Here is a 16,110-nt window from a genome sequence, read left to right as displayed (position 1 = left end):
TCTCCAAATTTAAGCGATCAAAACGTTAGCCAATTTCGCGAACGATATCGCGTGCTCAAACCCATAACTGCACTTATGTACGTATTGATCTGTCGTATTATTGATTTTTAAAGTCAAGTAATACTATTACCTATAACTGTTATTATTCAATTGATTCTATCGATTGGTTTCTTACGTGTAGACATTACAGATAGACAGAAGTTTCGCAAACGCAAAATACAATTTATCTTTCGCGAATATAATACATTTATCTCCTTTTTATTCCCTCGACGTATATTTCCAAATATATTATCGTTACGCAACATTGAGAAGAGAGACGGAGGCGACTCTTAATTTTGTAATCATCGTCGAATCACTGTGTTCACAAAACGAAACAACTTACTCCCTCGCTACCTAAGCCAAACCTAAAGGCTCGTCTAAATGCCGATGCCTTTAGGTACGTTCGGCAAACCAGGAAATACCGAGAGGTGCGGTTGCAAAAGTCGAACGATGCCACGGCGGCTATTCAGGACGCGCAGATGCACGAATGGATTTCAACGAGCACGCGCTTCATGCTTTCTGAAACCTAGTCAAGCTCACGGGCTGGGTCTCTTTGCAACCTCTGATAACTCGGCGAATTCGTGATATGCAGCCTGCCCATGCGCTATATATCGTGAGAAAATTAGACTGGCCATTGCTTCGTAATGCGTTGACATGCACGTAATACCAACACGCGTTCGAGAGAAACAAATGAAAAATAAAACGAGAGAAATTGCGCATCGAGTGTCGCTGATTCGAACGTGATGAATTGCCGATATTCTTGCAGTTTTTGCGATACGTATACCTCTCGAGCTGTGTAATTAATGTTCGTGGATTATATCGAGCGCGCGACTGCGTGACCCAATGATGCAGAACGGACATTTACAACTTTGAGTAATGACGACGCAAAGTTTCGCTTGTAAGGAGTGTTGCGTAAGACTTGCATCTTTAATTTCCACACGACGGTCTTCCGAGAGATTTCAACTGTCGTTTACTTTACGGAAATCTATAAATCCAAATATAATTGAATTGTGATAAAATTATTAATAAACAGATGGCGCAGAAAGAAAAAAAACCGCTTGTCGTTACATGTTCTTTTCGTTTCTGAATTGTATTCGTAAAATTCCACTTTATATCGAACCGTATACATTCCCCGTATAACCCGTTCTCCAGATCCAAATGCATAGAAGACTTTCTCCATGCCTATCTAAATACTCTCTTTTTCTACTCGATGACCCGGAGGCGCCCGATATCCCGCCGCCTCGCGTCCGTTTTACGTTTCAACACAGCGATAGGGCGTAATAACGGTCCACAATCGCTTCTCATCGAATAGGCGAACCACCTGTCTACTTTTCATTCTCACGCTCTTATGTTCACGTTAGTAAATTTTTTTTTATATCATTCGTTTAACATTCTTTCGATATCAGGCAGAATTTTCCTACGCGGAGACACGAAAAGGTAGAATGAGTTACCCGGCGCTTATCTCGGAGATTACTGCAGTAAACTTTGGAAAAGTTGTTACTACTTCAGATTGTTCGGAAACTTGGGAGCATAAGCTTTTTTTTATTAAAAAAGAAGAGAGAGAGAGAGAGAGAGAGAGAGAGAGAGAATCCCTGCAACATTGTTGAGCACGTGGATGTATTGAGATACATCGCCAGGATCAGATATGAATTAGCAGTGCGCTCGAGTAACTAGCGCCATTGCAAATGACATACGGCAGCAAGTTCACGTTGTATTTCATTCATATTTTACACGTGCGCTCGTGCAGCGCGTGGCCTGCGTAAAAATCCCGAAATTCCGGGCGCCACGAGAGCGTTCCGAAAAGTCTCATTCGTATGCAAATGCGACGTGGTCCGAGACACAAAGGCGCACCTGCGGTAGCGAGGCACGGCACGGCGCGGCGGCGCTCTCGGAGGCGACGTAAGACGCAACATCATCTTAAGAGCAGAGAGACCTCGTTGTCGAGTGAGTACAGCACGCGAGGGGAAGCAAGATAGAGCCTTCGTTAAGCGCGCACCAGCACTGTTATCGCGAAACCGCATTTCCCACCCGTAAGCAAACGTCGCGTACTTTGGCTTCACGTGACGGAGCTATGACATCATCGACCGTGTTATTTCAGCTTCCCGACAGCGGATGAATTTCTCTTGAACGCGCGTTTCATGCTAGATAGGCCATTTGTATACAACTATCGTGCATCTAACGTCCGCGCACCGCCAACACCGCCAACCCGTTACTGTTGCAACGTTCGAATCACCGCTCCGAATCAAGAGACGAAAATCTGCAACGTTACGTATCCACGGAGGCGTATCCGGCCGATTTTTCTTCGCGACTTAACATGCCTATTAGAAAAAAAAACTTGATTACATGGATCGTTTAACCTGCAACGGTATCAGTTAATAAATCTATGGCAACTAGTCATTTACTTTCTGCTCCGTAGAGGTTCTCAAGCTATTTCCGACAATTTATTCCATTGTTTTTACTTCTATCAAAATTAAATACATATTGCGTTCTACGTCATAAAACATAATTTTCTCTTCAATTCCTAATAAACGATTTTCTGCAAAGTTCGAGGATCTAAACTAAACAGCACAATATTTTTATTTCAATATTAAAAACGCTGATTTTTTTTTCAATAAGCCACACTGTTACCTAAAGTTTATAAATTAACGCTCTTAGAGCACTCTAACGAAAGATAGTTGTTTGAGAAATGCTGCTGTAATGTATCGCACATGTTCGCGAGAAAACCGCAACAAATAAACGCCTTATTGCTAATAAACTTCGTTACAAACGACCATTCCGGGAATTCCAATGTACAACAACCCCGCGCAACTCCACAATCGTTCCGACATCGAGATCGCGAAAGAGAATTTCTCGTGGAAAATCAATCGTGCCGCTTATCAACCGGTCCCCCGGTAAAACGGGAGCAGGATCCGCGGTGAGTACCGCGGGAATGTGATCCATCCACGGCGCGATTTCTCGCGAGCGTATGCGATAATGACATGGCCGATCACACCGACGGCGAATTATACGAGCCGCCGTAATTGCCGTGCAATTACACGCCGCGAAATGAACGCGCCACCGGGTGTGTCGTGCGCGCTTTCGCCGAGACGTTTATTCGGTAGCCGGCCCGATTTCTCGGGAAAATCTCGCTCGGAGGACCGACTGTACGAGGCCGCGACATATCGAAGAGCCTGATTGATCAATTGGCCAGGTTGCGCCATGCGGTCAACCGAGAGGAACTGGTCGTACCTGACTACTTATACTTTTCGTGCTCGTGTGTTCGATATATAGGGCGTACCACAGAGGATGTTTCCCGTTATCTATGCATTTTTCTCGACAAGAAATAATTTGTCACACGACTATCCTTGAATTGCACGTGAGCATTATCAGAAAATTTGAAAAATCTTGATAATATTTTTAAACTTACGCCCTAAAAGCTAAAAAGAATTTAATTTGTCACACAGTGTTATTTCAATCTTCATTAAGAAGACACTCGTTTTACTTCGATATATTAGATAATTTACTAAATAATTTCTTTGTAATTGACCTACTTAATCAAATCTATGCCACGATCAAGAAATGAATTAAAAAAAATTCAAGATATTTTTTTAGAATATCTACAACTATAAATATATATGTTATACATCCTGCACCCGTGACTATGAGAGTAAGAAAGATTGAGAAAGACGGGAAGGCAGAGAACAAAGAGAGGGAGGAAGAGAGAAAGGAGTGATATTGCCGATACCCTGCGCTTCTATACCATGCGACCGTGCATACGTGCTCGGCACTGCTATCGGTGTTACGCTATATACAACGCGACCCTGCAATTCTCTCGCCAGACATGCTCGCCGGACACCCGGTTGTCTAATCGACTGCCTGCATATACCGCGCGCACCTGTTCCTCGAACACAAACCGCATTTTGCATGAAACGTTCGATCCGTACGTGCTGGATCACTACCGGACTCTGCTCTATGGTGCTGAAGACAAGCCAAACTCATCGGAGAAAGGACTCGCCGACCTCGGCGTCATTGAAATCCCGAGAGCTCAGTTCTGCAACGAATCTGCACACGATTGAGACGAGACCGGGGCGGGGGGGGAGAAGGACGAAAATCAAGAGGGAACAATGTCAAAATTACAATCGGCGGAGAGAATAGAACACGAAAGACCGGCTTCGATAAGCTTGGCTACGGTATACGACAGCTCGCAGCAATTGTATATTATATTGATAAATGACAAATAACGATTTCCTTAGACAGTCTATAAATAGTGCTATCTAAGTCTAGATCGGCCTTCAATCGATGATTGATCGTCATGAAATTAGAATGCCATTGTATTCCCCATTTACAATGATTACGATGGTATAGGTACAAGGATTACGAATGTATATCTTTCCGATACCGGGAAGGCTTTAGTCATCCTCAATGCAACGATGTGCATCTAATCATCGCGGTATGAATAGCCACGGCAACGGCGGTGCATCAGCGGGGCGGGCGGAGCGATTCGCACAGATCGAAATGCCAAGCTGCGGCGAGAGCGGCGTGTTGCGAAACATGGAGCGCAGCTCCCGAGGAAGGTGTCCCGAGACCGAGTCGTATGCTAATTAAAGGTACGTGAGTATCGGAGGTAGAGATTTTTGTCTGCCGCCGTCGCCGCCGAAATGTTCTCTCTTTCTCTCTCTTTCTCTCTTTCCCCACGTGCATGGCATAATTTATAGTTGCGCGCGCCGGAGCACCGTGTCTCCTTCGCGAGAAGAGAAACGGCCGGCTAAACTCGGCTAATCCGATGCTAATTCAATGCATCGGCCAACTGCTCCCGTCCACAATGGACTTTATGCGCGTGTAACGTCCGCGCGCCGAGCATACACGGCGACACTCGCGAGAACCTAATCGCACGGCGCAGCGCGGCGCGGCGCGGCGCGACGCGCGGGTGCGCGATTTCCGAGTGTCACAGAACGAGAGATACACAGTGAACGCGCGCGAGAGAAACGGTATAAACGTGTAGGAGAGAGAAACGGGGGAGAGGTTCGCCAATACGCTAGCTACCATTTTGCAATGCTAGTTAACTTTAATCCGTTCAACTGGCCGCGCCCGCCCGCCCGGCAGCGGCGGTCGCATGCACCGGCATTTTCGAACCGTTGAATAATCACTTTGTTCGTTGCCGGACCGATCCATTACATATACCCAACGAAAATTCTGACGAGCAACGTTTCACTCTCGTTTCATTCACACTGCGTTATACATATGCATGCGTGTACATGGCTTATACGCTGTACACAACCAGCGTAAAAACTATTACGAAGATTTCAGAGGGAAACGGAGAAGCATGATACACTTCGTTCGAAACGGCGGATTCCTCCTAGTCGAGACAAGAAACTCGAGCACCATGTACTTAACAGCAACTCTTCCAGGTAATGAGGCGCGCTGGAACAACCGATGATCTTTCCGACCACCCGCGTATTTTGACGCAGTTGAGGAATCGAGTTGACCTCAAGCATACTAAGTATTAAAGGGTTAACACCTAATACCGCTTAAACGCGCGCTTTCTCCTCACAGCGAGTGGGTGCACCTGCAGTCCTGCAATAGCAAAATCGTAATGGAACTCCAAGAGAGAAAGAGAGGGAGAGAGAGGTTTCTTTCAGTCGAAGAATCTGCAAGTAATAATTGCTGCGTAAGAGGCCACGAAAAAATTCGAGTTTAAGCACTCATAATTGGCTAATAAATTTCTCGTTGAATCCTCGCTCGCAGACGCGTAATGCAAAGTGTCAAGCGTCAATATACAAATTTCACCGGGAAGATGATGCGCGTTACGCGAGCCGTCGCGACATATTATACGCTCGGTTTCGAGAGATAAATTCGTAAAAACTCTCGTAACCGGTACTTCATTTGAGCGAGCACGAACTACGTCACATACCGCCGAGACTTTTTATACATTATTACGAGGCAACTACTCCTCCGAGGAGTTAAGTATGTCAGTGGTTTGTGTGCTTGTTTGCCTGTTCACTCCTCTTTTCTGCGGTTTCGCGAAGAAAATTTACTCTGGTGAAAAAGAACCGTGTTTGCTGTATGTATCGTCTTATCTGCCATTTATCGCATTTTTTGTAACAATCATCTCTTAATGTACCGAACTTGCTGAGTTAAAAGAGTAACAATTGTAAGAAAATTTTGAAAAAAGAAAATCATATCTGCTGTTTGTTCAAAATCATATTTTTTATAAAAAATTTTTTTTTAACGTGATATCATGTATTGTGATAAAAGTGCAATTTGCATGTACAAACAGCAATCGCGACATTTTTAATATTGATCTTGGAAGAAAACTGGGTTAATTAGACAGTGTAATAGAAACTTAATACGGTGAAGCAGAAGCGCTCTCTTGAAACGGTCATTAATGGCTTGTAATCATTGATTACTATTCGAATAACTATAATAAGCATAATTTCTGTAGTAACTCATGCAATTTTCTATCGACGTTTTACAGATATTATCATATAAAATGGGATTTCAGTTTGACTTTAAAACGCCGGATTTATTAACTTTTTCATAGTTCGAAATTGTAAACTAAAATTACGCGTTTAGACTTTTCAGAAAACGAACAAATCGATATAACCTACTCCATGCAAATATTTTAATACCTACTCCATGCAGTACTTTAATACATACAAATTTTTATTAATGTATTATTCACCTCGATAAACGCACTGAATACTGGTTAAAAAAGACGTAAAATTTTTATAATAATTCATGCTTCTCCATTAACGCAAGAAATATACATTTTTCAAAATATAAAACAAATATTTTATACTGTATATACACTTTTCATTTCACAAAACGGTCCTACTTATATATATATATATATATATATATATATTCCTACTATATATATATATATATATATATATATATGCAATAAAACATTTGCCTTTAATATTTCAAATGCAATAGAGTATAACAGTTTTTTATACACTTTAAAGAAGAAATATTGATTATTGCAAAATAGAGAAACTGAAATGTTGCAGATCCAAAAATGTACAGAACTATAAATACACGTGTGAACTTTTACATGTATATATACACACAATGGAAAAGTGCAATGCCATATACGTCAAATCATTCTATATGCGATGAGAATATAGTACGCAGCCCTTTGCACCAAGCTTCAACCTTCGGCCAATTAAATGAAAAATCAAATACGATCAATAGCTGCCAGCTATTTCTTGCATTAGACCAATTATTGAAGTACAATATTTAATGGTGCGTGAAAAAATAGTATGGATTGAACTTGAAAAATTATAAACGCGAATAAACACGAATAAACAGCTTGCTTCAATAAATATGAATAGTTTAATGAGCACTGCCAAGACTGGCGATGCTGTTTGCACTCACTGAAGCAAGTTATCCACCGTTCATCTTTCTTCATTCGTATTTGTTCCGCGTTCATTTTCTTGATTTGGATCTGGCTGTATCCACTAGCTATTTCTGGAAACGCTATTTCTGTTAAAATAAAATATTAGATAGATATCTTCTCCTACGTGAACGACTCGTGTGAAACGACAATGGACGTTAATGGAACATAGCTTTTAACTTCTGTTTGTAAAAAGTTAGTCAAAGTTATCGATGTAATGAAAAATTAAGCAAAGTTCTATTTTCATAAACCACAAAGACAGAACACGAAGTCGAAGAGCAACCTTGAGATATCAGCTATAGATGTAGGGATAAATACATTAAATGCATTTGCGCGTTATGCAGTTTATTCGTATGTATATGTATGTGCGCTGTGTATAGCCAGACAATATGCTTTACTCATAAATATGGATGTAACGCGGACAACAGGATGGTTCAGCGCAAACTGATTAAGGCAAACCACGTAACCAGAAATGCATTCCCCTATTTTCATTGCTATTAAGATAACTTTCGGGTCTGATGGGATGCAATATTAATTGATTCAGACGTATAATGAACCGTTTAAGAAAAAGTGAATTGCCGACTAAAGTCTCTTGAAAATTGTGGCGGTTTTGAATGGGTGTGCGAATTATCCGAGCAGATTTAACAACGGACTCGGCGAACTTTCATTAAAAGTTTTGTGACAAGCCCGATGTTCTAACTCACTCTCGTATCCCGGGGAACAAGGTGGAAGAAATGGAGAATAATCGGAAACTTTTCGCATGCGATTTTGCGTCGTTTCGTACTCCATCATTAGAGAAAACATTTTTGAAAAAGTTGTATATTAAGAAAAATACTTTTTGTATTGCACACACAGTAAAAAAAAATTGTGTATTTATATTAAAATCGGTCCTTGTTAAAATTTTTTCCTTAACCAATCGAGTGTTAATTTAATATAATGTGTTATTTAAATATTTTGTATTAAATTGATATTTAACACCTTTTAGTTAAAATAACGCAATTTGATAACAAACAAATGATATAAAAATAATATAATTTTGAAACGTAAATTTTAAGGTAAATGAATGAAATATGTGGCAACATCATCATAAATGTGAATTTTATTTAAAAAAATGTGCTTTCATAATTTATTTCCAAATTGTATTAATGTTCTATTCTTTTTGTATTAATTTATTACACAACATTCGTGTTACTTTTAAAATATTCATCGTTACATTAACACAACATTTTTCTTCTATATATTATTGCAATAAAGAGATCTTATGACATACGTATTGCGATACGAATTGCTTATAACACGAATAATAGAGATATCCGGATTTCATACAAAGTGATATCCATATCCTCGGACATACGATGTTGCACAAATACATATTATGCGTGACTATGCAACGCATAGATAGCATATATTCACGATAGCGATATTGCAGCCGATCTATAGGTTTCCGATGCTATTGTGTCGCGTGATACTCAGTCGGCCGAAATACATGGATTGCGCATCGATACCTACATAGATAATAAAAGGTAATAGAACATATGTGTGGGACATATAAGATTGGTATCGATGACAAAGACAATAAAAAAAACGAGACACGCTAATTGCATCGTTTGCTTGACCTACTTCGATGCGGATGACATGTTCCACATACGTATTTTCTAAATTATAGCCTGCGAAATCAACCGTATGGAAGTACGATAAAAATAGAAGAGAGAGCTCTCTCTCTCTCTCTCTCTCTCTCGAGTTCATCCCACAGTACATAAGATAGTCTCAGCATTAGTTATATACCGCTGCCGTAGCTGGTTATACAGCTATATAACTAGCCTGTCCTTTTCTCGCGCAGGTCGGCTGCACAACGATTTGTTGACAGTCATGGTTGACAGTAAAGAACAATGCTTCCCCATATTTCGTTTTTTTTTACCGTTTTATCAAACTTACTCAAAGCTAGAAAACATATAGCATGCATTGAAAGTCTTGTTGCATTAATTGGAGAGAAAGAAAAATCTGGTAGATTGAACTAGTATGTCTCTCTGTTCAAAAACGAATCAGAAATTTTGTGGGAAAACTGGATAATCGTGATTAATTTTTTTCTGTTTAATATATCATCATTCTTTTTCATGTTAATCTAATGCTGTTTCCTGTTAAATATATCAGAATTTCTAGTTGATTGACTAATTCCTTTCTATTTATCTACTTATAGAAATAAAAATAATAATAAAGAAAGAAAATTAAAAAAAATCTTTTTAGAATAATCTACGAGTCTAAAGTGTGCTTATAGGGCGTATTCTGTTTCACCCCTAAAGCGTATATAATGTATCATATATAATATAGGTAATTGTTGTTCGTTAAATGTTAAACAAGGATAAATGATACGTCACGCGCATCATACATAAAACTGAATACATCCATATAATTTATGTATTGTATAATGCATGCGGTAGTTACAAGGCATTCAATACAGAAATTTAAATTAACTGTATTACTAGTCTTTATAAACTTCTATGGATTTTTCAAAGTTCTGTTCTCAAAGAAGAGAAGAAGTTTTCTTGTCAGCCACGTCACACTTATTTAGCACTTCATGATCCACTTCGTTACGTGGACGTTACGTTTACAACGTAAAATAAAACGTGTTCGTGTCGACTCAAAGAATAACAGAACTGTTAGGGTGCATTGGGGTTAACTAGAATTCTGGTTACATATGTCTAGTAAATATAACTAGAAGATTTATAGATAGATTCAACAAAAAAAATATTAATAATTAAAGAGAAAGGGCTAGTGCGAGTCAAACGCTGTTATTAGTACGGATAAAAATTTAATATGTATTAAGTTTCCATTAAATGAAAAATATTGAAAAATCCATACAATAAAATCTATCATTCTAGTTTTAAAATTTTGAGGCCTATTATAATAATCAGAAATTTCGCTTGGTTTCACTGAAAAGCACTCAATCATATACGTCTTGTAATCAAGTTATGTTTCTCGATGTGAGGGCTCTACATAAATGTCTATGGGTCTTCCGCGCTCCATTCTTCTCGTCGCGCGAGTTAAGGACAAACACGACAGTTCATTGACTGAATCGAGATAACAATTATACCGTTCATGTGTCGCACTTGTTCTCTCTTTCTCTCTTCCCTCCCTTTTTTCTTTCATATAAATTTTAATTGACCCTATGAATAAATGCATTAATAACGTCAATCGTGCCCACGCGCACATTGGCTGCTGAGAGGGCACACAGTCGCGAGATCTGAAACGGAGAGTCGGTGTCTTTATGTCAGGATGCACTAGAGGGACATCGTTACGACAAGACAAATGGTCTACGCGCGCGATTATATTAAGTCACTGCACAAGTTCTGTCCGTTAGCAAGTGCACGACAAGAACACAGTTCTTGGAAAAAAGTTTTCTTTGAAATCAACTTACATTGCATTACTAGCATTATTTATAATAATCCGTTATCTATCTATAAGACATTCTTCTCGGATGTTTTCTTCTAATCTTCAGCGGAGAAATCCGCAAATCATCAGTGACAAACGCGGAAGAATCGCGACATCTTACCAAGTATGTTATACAAATGTTTCTCGCTGCACCTATTGCGTTGTGATCGAATTAAAACGTGTAATTGAACTGAGCGGGGACCGATTTCTTATTACATTTCACTTAACACGACGTTTTATTGATTTCTCACTCATATCTCGCGCAACATCGTATAAATATTAGTGGAACCGTATATTACGCCGAGAACGAAGTGTTACTCGCGAAACAAGTCGTTAAATAAAAGTGTGTACAGCGGAGGTAGAAAGATCAATCATTATAATTGCACGCGCTGATGGCGACTCGCTTACAAACGCGTAACGTAATAGGCGTTTCTCATTGAGCGAACTGTGTACGGTCAATGGCATTAAAGAGGCAAAAATGATAACCCGAGACGTGTACCACAGTGTTGTTTAAGCGTTATTATGTTTAGGCTAGAAATACCTTTACGGCGCGCGCGGTTCTCCACTAAAGCGCCAGCACGTACACGACATTCCTGGAATAGCAGCTCCGTCCGATCCCGCCGTTTATATTCCGTGAGTCCACGGGGGTTAAAAAAGCTCATGTAATTGGCGAAAGCGATAGGATCTCATTAACCCGCGAATAACTCGACGAGAAGTAACATGTATTTTATCGCCGTTATCTGAAATCGATTATTTTGCAATAATATTTTTCAATCGCATTAGACACGCGTGGACTGCTACCAAGAGAAACGCCGGGTGAAAATGAAAAAGCTAAGATTAATGACACCGTTCGTGACAACAAAGGGGGAGGGGGAAAACCATTTCGTTTTGTGACACGCCTGCCAAATTTAATAACGTTCGAACGCACACACCTGCAAGCTAAAGTGACTAATAATCTAGTTGAATTTACGGTAAATTACAGGTCTGAGCTCTATCTTGCGGCGGTTTAAGGACCGAGATTTCATTCCGTTCACGTGCGCGTCAATCTTACGGCGTGTAAGAAGTAGTCGCGCCGGTCGTCGTCGCCGCACATCGCCTTAATCCATTTCAAAACGTCGGATATCCGGACGTTTTCCGCGAATACTTAGTCATCGGCGCGCGGCGCGGCGTATCGACGTGCGAGAGGCTGCCACGCGGAATCGCAAATGAGAATGCAATCGGGCGTAAGAAGCGTAACAGACGTTTGTCGTGGTCCATCGAATCGCGAGTCTTTGTCAGCGCCGGTCGTTTCTTGCCATTTTCCTCAAACAACAGCGACCGAAGGTCGCTCCCCTCAGGGCGCACCAACTAGCCGAGTGAATTTAAAGAGGCGAAGACACCTGTCGCGATAAATGATGTGTCGCGAAATTCTCGAGATAGAAACGTTACCAATGAATACAGAATGAATAGAGAAGCTGTCTGCCGTATTTATGCTACATATCAAATTTTCATCACAGAGCCTCATTGTCTTCTCACGTAAAGAATAATAATAATACCGGTTAGATGAGTTTGGAGGCAAAGCGCGAGGAACAATGTTATGCGAGGCAAAGGCTGCGTATTTCATGAATTACAATTACAAATCGTGCACTCGCATAAAATGTAGATTTGAGCGCATTAACATATTTTGCCGTTAACGAGGAGTACGACGTGGCCCGTGGATCGCGGAATACGCCCAACTTCGAAATTACACGGGCCCGCTTTGCCTTGACGGGGAACACGTCAAAGTCGCGCACAATAATGGCGCCGTCGGAGATACGTTACAAGCGCCATTGTAAAAGTTCCGGCGATTCGATCGTGATGCACGGCACAATTAGCAGCCTCGATTACAAAATACATTGTAAAACTCGCGGGGCGACGATTTAACGTCACGAGGATACTTTATTGGCTCGTATCTCAATTATTACGACAATGGGTGCTCGTCATTCCATTGGTACCGCTCGTATCACGGGATCGTAACGTGTCTTACATAAGATATTACTGCAATATTACCTGCACATTGTTCGTTCTCCACGGCGCGGCGCGACGGCGCGATAATGACCGGACATTCGGATAATTTCAATGAGTCTTCTGTTAGTCTCACCTGCAACAGAGAAGTAACAGTCGATTATAACACACATGGCGCCAAGTGAACGCGCGTGGTCGTTTAACGCATGCTACACACGCAAACGCCATCACGAATGCCTCATTACACTTTCCGGTCTGCCGATCGCGTAACATCGGTCAAAGTAGAATTTTATTCGTCGTTCGTTTCCGATAAGTCGAGCAAAACATACGAGGTGAGGATAAAACATAACGTGTTATATTTACCTTGTCACGCTAGTGAAACGAGAAGATTGATGAAGAGAGCGAATCCAGGAAAACGCAAGGCGATGGAAAAGGAGAGAAAAGCAGGAAGAGAGAGAGAGAGAGAGAGAAGGTTAGGTTAAGTTAGGTTAGGTTAAAGCGGAAATATGCTGAGGTCGATATTAAGATATCGTTGTCTCAGTAAAATGCTAATTCGAGAGTCTTTCATGAAGAAGCTGAAGCTGTTTTACTCGTATATCATTTTACATCGCGCCAGTAAAACTTAACGCCATATGAATCTCCTCGTGACGATACCGTTAATAGTTTAGATGCGGAATAAGAAAGCACTTAAAAACGCTTTAAATATTTCGTTAGATAAGGGAAGCCATTAAATACCGAGATGTGCACTTGTTAAACATAGCGGAAAATGCAATAAAGCGCCGTTTAATACGCCCAGAAAAAGTGGTGTAACTCAAGCTTAAGTCGATGTGCAAGGTAAGCATAATAATTGCTCATGAGCCACCATCTCGCGATAATCTGCCTGATGACGATAAGGGATGGCGATGCAACGCTGTGACGGTAAAACGGCTTTAGCGATAATTCAAAGCACGAGTTAAAGCGTGCACGGCGCGGTTAATTCCCTGGGTCTGGCATGCTTCTTGTACATATTAGAACACAAGGTTTCACCAATCTTCCACCCATGGGAAGTCGCGGGCATCGAGAAAGATTAAGCAAAGCGGCTTATCTCGTAATACACACGGGAACAAGACGTAGTAGAATAATGGAGAAGCGAAGAGCGGGAGTAATGGAGAGAAAGAGAAGAAGACAATGTGGTGCGGAAGAAGACTAGGCTAAAGGGCTAAGATAACAAAGTGCATTAATTTCCGAAGAAGAAATGAGGTAACGTCTCACCGCGAAATTATTTAATGCCACGTCTTCCCTATAAAATACATTACGCGCTACAGCAACCACGGTTCGAGAAGAAATATCGTCGGCGACGATCGTAATAATTGCCAAAATCGTCTGTTATTCTCTTTAACTGAACCAATGAAGATATCACTGAAAACAGTAAAAGGATTTCATTGAGAAGCAGAGTATTTCATTAATCTTCAGTAAAGCGTCACGCACGCTTTGCACCTCCATTTAATATCCCACTGATATTACTCATTCTTTCAGTGAAATCTTATGGATCTATATGTGTTACACTTATAACTTGACCATCATTAATTATTTACTGTCTTTCGGTGATAATACACTGATTCCGTTTTAGAGAATAGAAACGCACATGTGTGAACCAATTATTTGAAAAATAACATAATATCTCAATTTTTGTCAAAAAAGAATATGGGGATATTCAAAATCAAAATGGAAAATGTAAATGCCTATAGATACACAATTTCTTTCAACCACCATTGTATGTTCCACTTATTTAATGCATAAGATAATCAGGAATTGTTTACATATTTTTAATTGTTTTTAGCATTGCAGTTGTAAAAACAATTTTTTCAATCCTCCAAAAGTAAAATTTTTTAACTTATTTATTTTTCAAGTTTTAACCAATTCACGTTTTTTTCGTACGTTGTACAACGACGTGCATGTTTCTCCATCCATTATTAAATAGATCTCATCTCGACACTAAATTATTTCGCTTGACGTTCCAATACATTTGTTAATTTCTTTTCCTCGTTCATTGTGGCGCGGCGACGAGAGCCAAACGACGATCGCGCGAATCGCAGTTGGAAAATTGGTCGGCGCAAGGTGGAAGAGAGCGATCGATGTCGAGAATTCTGATACGGCCTACACGGAGCAACGCCTGCCAGATTAATGATCCAGTCGCGATTACCACTCACGGCCCACTACTCACAGCCGTATTAGAGTCTCCCTTTCTCGGGGGAGATCGAGATTAAAGCTTATTACACTGCGTGCGAAATTGATTTCGCGTAGTCCCTTGTTTCACGATCGATCGAATGCTCAGTGCAGTCAGTAGTTAAATATCCGCCGCATTTGCATGCTCTTTGCATTACGTTACACAAGGAATTTTATTTCGTTAAAAACATCGTCACGATCATTATGTAAATTAAACGAAAAAATGTTAAATGAAAGTGCGAGTGCTACGCACAACGCAACTCGCGTGATGAGAGACAAAGATACGTGGGACGAATAAGTGCACGTGCGACTGCGTTACATCACACGCTTTTGAACGAGTGTCACGTATTGAAAATCACACGGTGATGTCAATTTTCATCTAGAGGGAGCGCCGACGTATCCTGTTAAAAGTCAGTAGGTCGATTGGCAATAACCAACGATGATTCGTTCGCACGTAATCCGACCTACCGAAAACTCACGTACGAGCAATCAGTCAATGAGCAAATACACGACATATAAAATAATCTATGTAATATACCTTTGTACTCAACATATTGTGTATAAAAATTGTTTTTATATCAAATTACCTATCGAGAATTGTATGCAAGTATGAAAACACAGTAGAACTTCCCATATTCGAAGTTCCATCATCCGAATTCTTCAACATCCGAACGTTCTACTATCAGAATGTCATGACATATTGTGAAATTAATTTTCTTTTCTTTACATCAAGAATTTAAGTTTTTTTTTTTAAATATATGAAGTTCTTTTTGTTGAAAATTTAAGTTTCTGTTTGAATAAATAAAATTTAATAAAAATGTGTATAAAAATGTGTTTATTCTATTATCCGAAAATTCCCTTATCCAAACAATTTTTTCTCCCTATTATTTCCAGATATGAGAAGCTCCACTGTAATGTAATAAGAGTTGATAGGATTGAGTTTACATCGAAAAAATTGTACGCTTGTAGTAAGAGAATGAATTTATATACTTTGCAAGCCCTCTTAACACATATTCTCTAAAGTGGATAAGAATGCGTTTTTCTTTTCTAGAATTATCAATTATATTAAAAATATA

General features: G+C 40.1%; 1 protein-coding gene across 7 annotated transcripts in view; it reads right to left on the bottom strand.

Moving 5' to 3' along the window:
* The window catches only part of LOC105196472 (fat-like cadherin-related tumor suppressor homolog), a 408,331-nt gene that overhangs the window by 347,000 nt on the left and 45,221 nt on the right, over positions 1-16,110 (bottom strand). The window contains exon 2 of one of the 7 annotated variants that reach the window (XM_026135345.2): positions 12,875-12,965. The exons of the other annotated variants lie outside the window; for them this stretch is intronic. The gene's annotated coding sequence lies outside the window, so the exon portion shown is untranslated. The remainder of the gene's footprint in view (positions 1-12,874; positions 12,966-16,110) is intronic. 7 annotated transcript variants of the gene reach the window in all.

The sequence above is a fragment of the Solenopsis invicta genome, chromosome 2, assembly GCF_016802725.1.
Source record: "Solenopsis invicta isolate M01_SB chromosome 2, UNIL_Sinv_3.0, whole genome shotgun sequence".
NCBI lineage: Eukaryota > Metazoa > Arthropoda > Insecta > Hymenoptera > Formicidae > Solenopsis > Solenopsis invicta.
This window is presented reverse-complemented; position numbering and strand designations above follow the sequence as displayed.